Source organism: Jatropha curcas, chromosome 4 (assembly GCF_041381405.1).
Source record: "Jatropha curcas cultivar XTBG-Jc1 chromosome 4, XTBG_Jcur_1.0, whole genome shotgun sequence".
In the NCBI taxonomy this organism is placed as follows: Eukaryota; Viridiplantae; Streptophyta; class Magnoliopsida; order Malpighiales; family Euphorbiaceae; genus Jatropha; species Jatropha curcas.
The window spans coordinates 10,024,446-10,031,949 of record NC_143154.1 but is presented as its reverse complement, the minus strand read 5'-3'; the positions used below and the strand labels follow the sequence as shown (position 1 = coordinate 10,031,949).

Below are 7,504 nucleotides of genomic sequence, written 5' to 3'. Positions count from 1 at the left end.
ACAACTATGAAAGAACCGAGGAATAGTATATGTTTTATGTAAGTACAAATTTTTGTCAGATTTGACCTAACCTATGAGTACTCTCAAACTTTGATAGTTCGTTCATATCAAAACCTAACTGTAACACCCACCGGCCAATCCCGGAGAACTAGACGGCGGATGCCACAATCGGTGCCGGAGCACCGTCTTATGTCACTTATTAAAGCTAGATCACAAATTAGAAGTGGTTAAATTTTCATAAGGAGGCAAGTAATTAACATTTTGTTTTGTTTTTTTTTTTTTTTTTGTTAACGAAAATAATATTTAAGGAAATTTCTACGAAAATTTGGCAAGAGTTTCCCCTAAAAATTAACTTGCCACACAAAGAAAATATACACACTTCCAATTTTCTCCAAACCCCAAAACTCCAATTCAACATAACATACCACAAGCACTTCTAAATATCCATCAACATACGCATCATAGTCTAAACACATTCTTTTCAAGGAATATATAATCATCATACACCAAAAATATAATAAGATGTTATTTCCTTCAATAATCATAACTCTTAATACATTATAAACTTATTATATACAACCCCCATAATACAATCTTTATATACATGCCAAAAATCACCATTTACAAAATATCCTACCCAAAATGTGATCTCTACTCTGATGCTTGTCCTCTGGTCTTGAAGAACACCCTCCGCTCCTAACCTGCGCGTGATAAAAATCAACGCGCTGAGTGGAAGACTCAGTGGTGCTAAATAACCAACAATTAAATTAAATAGAAAAGCCAAGTCAAATCTGAAATTACTCAGCTATATAAATACCGAAATCGCATTTATTTAATTCAAATACTTTGAAAGCAATGAGAAGATTATAAATACAAATATGTCTTCATTCTTTTATAGCAACAATAAAATTTCATTTTTTTTCGTTAAGGCTCATACTCATGCAGAATGAACATAAGCAGATTTGATCGTGGCCTATATTAGCGCCACCCCCATCACATACTCGTGGCCTATGAAAGCACCACCCCCATCACACAATCGTGGCCTATGAAAGCACCACCCCATCACACAAATAAGCGCGTCCGCCTATTTATAAGGGCTGATAACCCTAGCATATGATCATAGCTTCACAATAAGAAAATCCATCTCATCATACCACGTCTCAATCATGCATAGTAGAGCCCAAATCAAAATCATTCTTTCACAAAAGCAATAATTCTTAATCAAAACCTCTTCATTTAGTACTCATCAGTTCAAAAGTTTTACTCAAAACACTATAAATGTATATATACTTAATATAGTATAAAAGTACATAAATCAAGAACTTTTCAGCATTTCCAAAACTTGACCTCTGCTGGGTTTTTAACACATAATTTGAGTTATGGGTCTCCAAATTGAATGAAATTAGATTCATTAGAAATCTAAGACAAAATGATACAAATGTTCAGAAGGGACCACAGCCCAGATCATAGAGTAAGATAACAAACAAAAGCTCAGAACACAGACCAACAGATCAGACCTGATTCAGCAGAACCAAGTCCAATGTTTCTTGAATTCCTACTTCACCAAACACTCAAATGAAACCAATCCAGAACGAGAGAATTCTCAAGACACTGGGAAACAACTTTTATGAAGAACTCAGAACCTAATCTTATCATTATAGTGGTCAAAATGGGCACTCAATTTAGTAATGCATGTGGCCCGACACAATAGAGTCAGTTTGGGTGTTTCAGCCATAAGTTGAGCTATGTATATCCAATTTGGACACAAGAGGATGGGTTGGAAAGATAAGAAGTAAAGATATAACTTTTATGAAGAACAAAAAACGTTATTTTGCCATTTGAGTGGTCAAAATGGACAATAATTTCGGATATACAGGTAAGACATCATAACAGAACCAGTTTTGGTATTTCAATCATAAGTTGAGCTACAAGTATTGGAATTAGACATAAGAATATGTTTTGGAAAGCTGAGAAATAGAGCTACAACTTTCATGAAGAAGTCAGAAACAAATGGGAAGTATAAAGGGGTCAAAAATGAGTTCCAATCCCACGGCAGAACACATCTCACATTAAAATTCAGCAATTTCAACAAAACATACAAAGTTCCCAAAATATATTCAAAACTCTAACCATGTAAAACAACTTAAACAAGTGAAATTATGATTGCACTAACCTTATTAACAAGCTTGATTAAGCTTGGAAAGCCTTACTCCTTGGCTTTCTCTTTCCCCTTTGAGGATGGTTCTCCAACCTCTTCAAAGCATGAAAAATCAACATTACAAGCAAAACTTGACAAAAGAAATAGTTGGAGCATGATTTAATGCATCAATAACATATCTAAACCATGAATTCTACTTAACAATTCACAAAACTCAAAAACCACAACTTACTTGCTTCAATGGTAACTTCACTTCTCTTTGCTTTTAATCACCAATCTCAACTTCTACTCCTTAATTCTTAAGCATTAAGTCCTATTCTATGGTTTAATTAGGTAGTTTGGTGGTAAATTTGGAGGTAAGAAAATGAAGAAAATGAAAGAAGAAGGAAGAAAATGGAAATGGCGTGGAGAAGAGAAGAGAAGAAAGACAAAAATGTTGTGGTGTTTACTTTAAGTGCCAAAGTCAAATTTGACTTCCTAAAATCATGTAAAATGTGTGGCTAAGATCAAGTCCTAAGTAATCTCATCCAATGGCTCTAAATATTCCTCAAATAATTCTCTTCTACTTCTTATTTAACTCCACCAATTAATTAAATTAACTCCACTAAAATAATTCCTCATTTATTTCTTAATATACCACACTAGAAATATTATGCATTTAATACATATACTCTCCCAAAAATATTCATTAAATATTTTCTACCCACCTAAATCATGCAAACATGCTCCAAAAATAGTAAATAAAATATTAACTAAGCATAGTAATTTTTCCGGACTAAAATAATACCAAGTCCCGGACCGATGGTACTATTCACAGACCGGTAAATCACTATTATCGACACTAAAAGAAAATCAGTCTGTTACACTAACTCAATCTAATTGATGCATAGAATATAGAATGGATTTTAACTTATAAGGGAAACAGAAAATATATAAATGTAGCGCCTATTTAATAGGTATGGATAACCTTCTATGATGATTAATTATAATGGTTTTGTTGTGTGAGAAACTATTTTGTTATAGAGAGTGATTTATTGTTGGAGTTACGTCGGGATAGACATCAATCTAGTCTCTTGAGAGAAAAAAACTTGCTCTATGCTAATTATTGCCCTATTTTAGAAAAATTATTCAGTAATTGATATGTAGATTCTGTTAAATATCATTTGGCTGTTTTTGTTTCTTACATGCTTGATATGTAAATGCAGTTGACCAAAAATAATTGTAAGATGATTTGGATGGACGGAATTTGAATGATAAAATTTAAATATTTTACATATTTCCTATGTTGATTTTTGGTTGAAAATATATTTTCCAAGTTCGGATTTCTTTCCCCAAAATTTAAAAAAAAAAAAATTGCTATTCCTTAGATCACAGAAAATTGCTATTTCTAGTTTTGATCAAATTCATTATTTACATATTTTTGTTTGTCGGATTTACATGTTCATTATTCATTATTTAAATGTTCACAACAACAATAATATTCAATAGCAATAATATTTAGAAATAAAACATTATATTCAGCAATAATATTCAACATATTTTTCAATAGCAATAAAAACCATATTCAGCAAAACATTATAATTTCTAAAACATCACAACACAATAATATTCAAAGAAAAGCATCTAGATTCAAAGAAATTGATAAAATGAAAATACACACAAGTGTACAAGGTGAAATCACATAATGTGGTGGATAAATTATATAATACCGGATTTTTACAGAACAAACTGTAGATAAACTAAAAGTGTAACACCACCTACCTGAACGACACGGCTTCTTCGGCGACAGGGGCTTCTCCGGCAACCGACACTGCAACAGAGAGGAGAACTGTTGGAAATGGCAGAGAAAAGGGGAGAAGGGGCGCATTGCGCTCACGCCCATGGCAACCCAGGGGATTATAAAACCCTATTTTTTTGCAACCGACCTGTCGATCGTAATTCAATTACAAATCGGTTGCAATTTTTAATCCTGAGATGTCGTTTTGTAATCAAACCAATTGCGACAGATTTGCGACCAAAAAAATCGATCGCAAATCTGTCACTAATCCCTTACAAACCAAAAAATAAATTTGGCGCTAAACTGCAGTATGCAATTTAGCGATAAACTATGAAACGGTCGCACATCCGTCGCAAATATATGTCGCTAATTCATCGCAATTGAGTCGCTAAATAAAAACCAAACTTGCAGGAGTTATTAGCACTAGAATTAGCGACGGATATGCAGTCGGTGGCAAATCTATCGCGAAATTTATCGGAGATTGGTCGCAAATCTGTTGGTGAATATTAAACCTATGTTACTTCAATGTTCATCGCAAATGGTCGCAACATCATTGCAATATTGCGACTGACACGTGGTGGTCGCAAAATCGCGTTTTTTTTTTTGTAGTGAAATTATTTAATCGCATTCAAGTCATCTTTAATCCCCCTTTTTCTTTAACCTCTTAACTTTTTATATTTCTCTCTTGTCCCTCTCATTTTTGCTTTTCTTCCTCCTGACTCTTCTTTTTTATTATTCTTCCGGTGTGTTTATCCAACATATCCTCAAATATCCCTAATAAATGCAAACTCAATTGACCCATAACAATTTTGCAAAGAATATATTTATTTATCTTTATTTTGAAAAAAATATTTATCTATCTTTCGTGAAAACAATTTGACATTAATTGGTATAGCTCGTTTCTTTTTATTTGTATATAGACGAATTAGAAGTTTGGTTTATGATGAATAGGAAAATCAGACGGTTAGAAATGGAGGATATCAACGTCAGCCTGTATCTTATACGTGGGACCAATTTGATTGGTCAGCTGTCATCCCATCAAATTGACGTGTACCTCAGGTTTTCTCTCACACTAAAAATCATGGCAAGTAAGAATTTGTTATGTTATATTCAAAATCAACCACATTAGGTTTAATGCCAAAACATGATCACATGATAGCCTAATCTTCTTCTTTTTTTTTTTTTTTTTGTCAATAAAAGTGCCATATGATCCCTACTTAAAATTGTTGAAAAGAGTTTAACCAATAATGATTAGGGCTAGACAAAATCAATCAGATGGAATAAATCGAATCAAATTTATTGATTGGTTTTGTTTGATTTAATTTAATTTAATTTTAATACTATTTTGTTCATTTTTTATTTATGTAAAAAAAAATAAAAATTTCTTCACTTCAATTTTATTCTTAAAAATGCTATTGTTCAAAAATTAAGTTAAATTGAATCATATTGGATTAGTTTGATTCAATTTGATTTTATGTATAAAATATTTATTTTAATTTGATTTTCTTTAAAACAAAGTACAATTCATTAATTATGGACTGGTTCATTTGCTTAAACTTAATCGAATGAATATGCTACCCTATTAATCATTTTTTTTAATTTTGTTTTTAAATTGTTCACGGCTTGCATGTGTTCATATATTGTTTTGTTCATACACCACAAAAAAAAAAAAAAAAAAAAAAAAAAAAAAAAAGGTGAAAACAAAATTGTTTTGGAGGGTCAGGCATGTCATGATGCTCCTAAAAACCTGACATAAAGGTTCGAAATAGAAGAGAGAAGTCATGTGTTGTTTCTCTTGTTTTTCAGGGTTTGTGATATGTAAATACATATATATACCAATTAATTAAGTTCCCTTATTCTATATATTGACAAGGACACCATCAATAGCAAGATAATGTCTAAATAAAATGGAGGATCTCATTCATATCAATTAATTTCACTTGCTAAGTCAAATTTAAGTAACAGCTCAACTAAAAAAAAAACTATTATATATATGATTATATGCCTAATTCATAACTTAATCCTTAAATTAGAATAAAAAAAACTTATGGCATCTTAAACTTTAAAATCGATCTTGCAACACTCTGAAATTTGCTTTTTCTAATAACCTCACGCTTCCTCACACTAGCAAAAATAGTTTTTAATATTTTTAGCTTATATGTGTAAAAAAAATATTGATTTAATATGTGATTAATATATCTTTTTAAAACAATATTTTTTATAATTTTTAACTATTTAATAAGTGTTTAATCGACGTAATTTATAAGTTGAAGTATTTAGTGAGTCAATTAAAGTATTTAATTAGATACAATCTTGTAGGTTAAGATGTTAAATGGATTAAAATAAAAATTAGAGGTGCTACACGATTTTTCGTTAAAAGTAAATAAGTGAATTTATATATGTATTGGGGCTATGATTATATATAGCACAAGCTATTGTATATTTTTTAAACGAAATACTTACTAATCAAAATAAATACGATTTGACTGTGAATAGTAAAAACATCATGCTTTGTGAAAATGTAATTAAGGAAAAGGTAAATATGATGAAGTGCAATGCCTATAGTGTCATTAAACCCAAGGATCATGTTTTGACGTACGTGATATAGTTACAAATATGTTACACTATATATAGTGTAATATAATATAATTATCAGTTACTATTTATATTAAAATATAAAATGATATCGAAACTGAAGACCCGATAATTATATTATGACTTGGTAATTGAATATATCGCAAAGTATTTAAAGAAAAAATACAAAACTATATCTTATAGCGGCCTTATCGGAAATATAAATATGTTAGGCCTTACTTTTTAGGCAATATAATATATTTGTAGGGCTTCACTTTTTAGGTTGGGATTGTTTTTTTTTATATATAGAATCAATATTATATACATAGATTTTTTTTTAAAAAAAAAACCTGGCGAACTAGAGGGCGATCAAAATTTACGATTTAATGATTGGTAGGAAAATGAAGTTTTCGTTCGTACCATTCGATCCATAAAATTAAAATATTATACAGAAGAGAACAGAGTTGAAGTCTTTAGCAAGCGTGCATCAACTCCAAGTCAGGGTGTACACACATGCGGAAAAGACTTATTTGTACATAGTTTATTCAGGATTAATAACTATAATAATTATATTTGACAAAAAAAAAAAATCTTTTTATTGAAAAATAAAACTAAATAATACTCCGTTCGTTTTGCGGTTTCATTTACATAGTCAAATTTACTTAAAATGGATTTTGACTGAAGTACAAAGTTCATTTTGCTTTTTTTTTTTTTTTTTTTTTTTTTTTTTTTTTTGTCTTAAATGGATTAACTGTATTTAAGTTTCTATGTAGTCACAAACTCATTTATTGATGTGTTAAAGGTAAATAAGGAAAAACTAGGAAAAAAAAAATATTTTTGATGTGCAAAAACGAACTTTATCTGTATAAATGGAACGGAGTAATAGAGCATGATAATTTTTAAACAACTAATGTTCTATTTGTTTCAGTAAAATAACTTGCAAGAAAATACTTTACTGAAAAATATTTTTCATGAAAAATATTTTCCATGAAAAA

General features: G+C 30.2%; 1 long non-coding RNA gene across 1 annotated transcript; it reads right to left on the bottom strand.

Annotated features, from left to right (window-relative positions):
* Nucleotides 1-472: 472 nt before the first annotated feature.
* LOC149496831 (uncharacterized) lies at nt 473-2,546 on the bottom strand. Its single transcript, XR_016320650.1, has 3 exons — nt 2,391-2,546; nt 2,174-2,253; nt 473-701 (listed from the first exon to the last, which is right to left on the bottom strand). It is a non-coding gene; the product is annotated as an uncharacterized LOC149496831 (long non-coding RNA).
* Between the last annotated feature and the right edge of the window lie 4,958 nt (nt 2,547-7,504).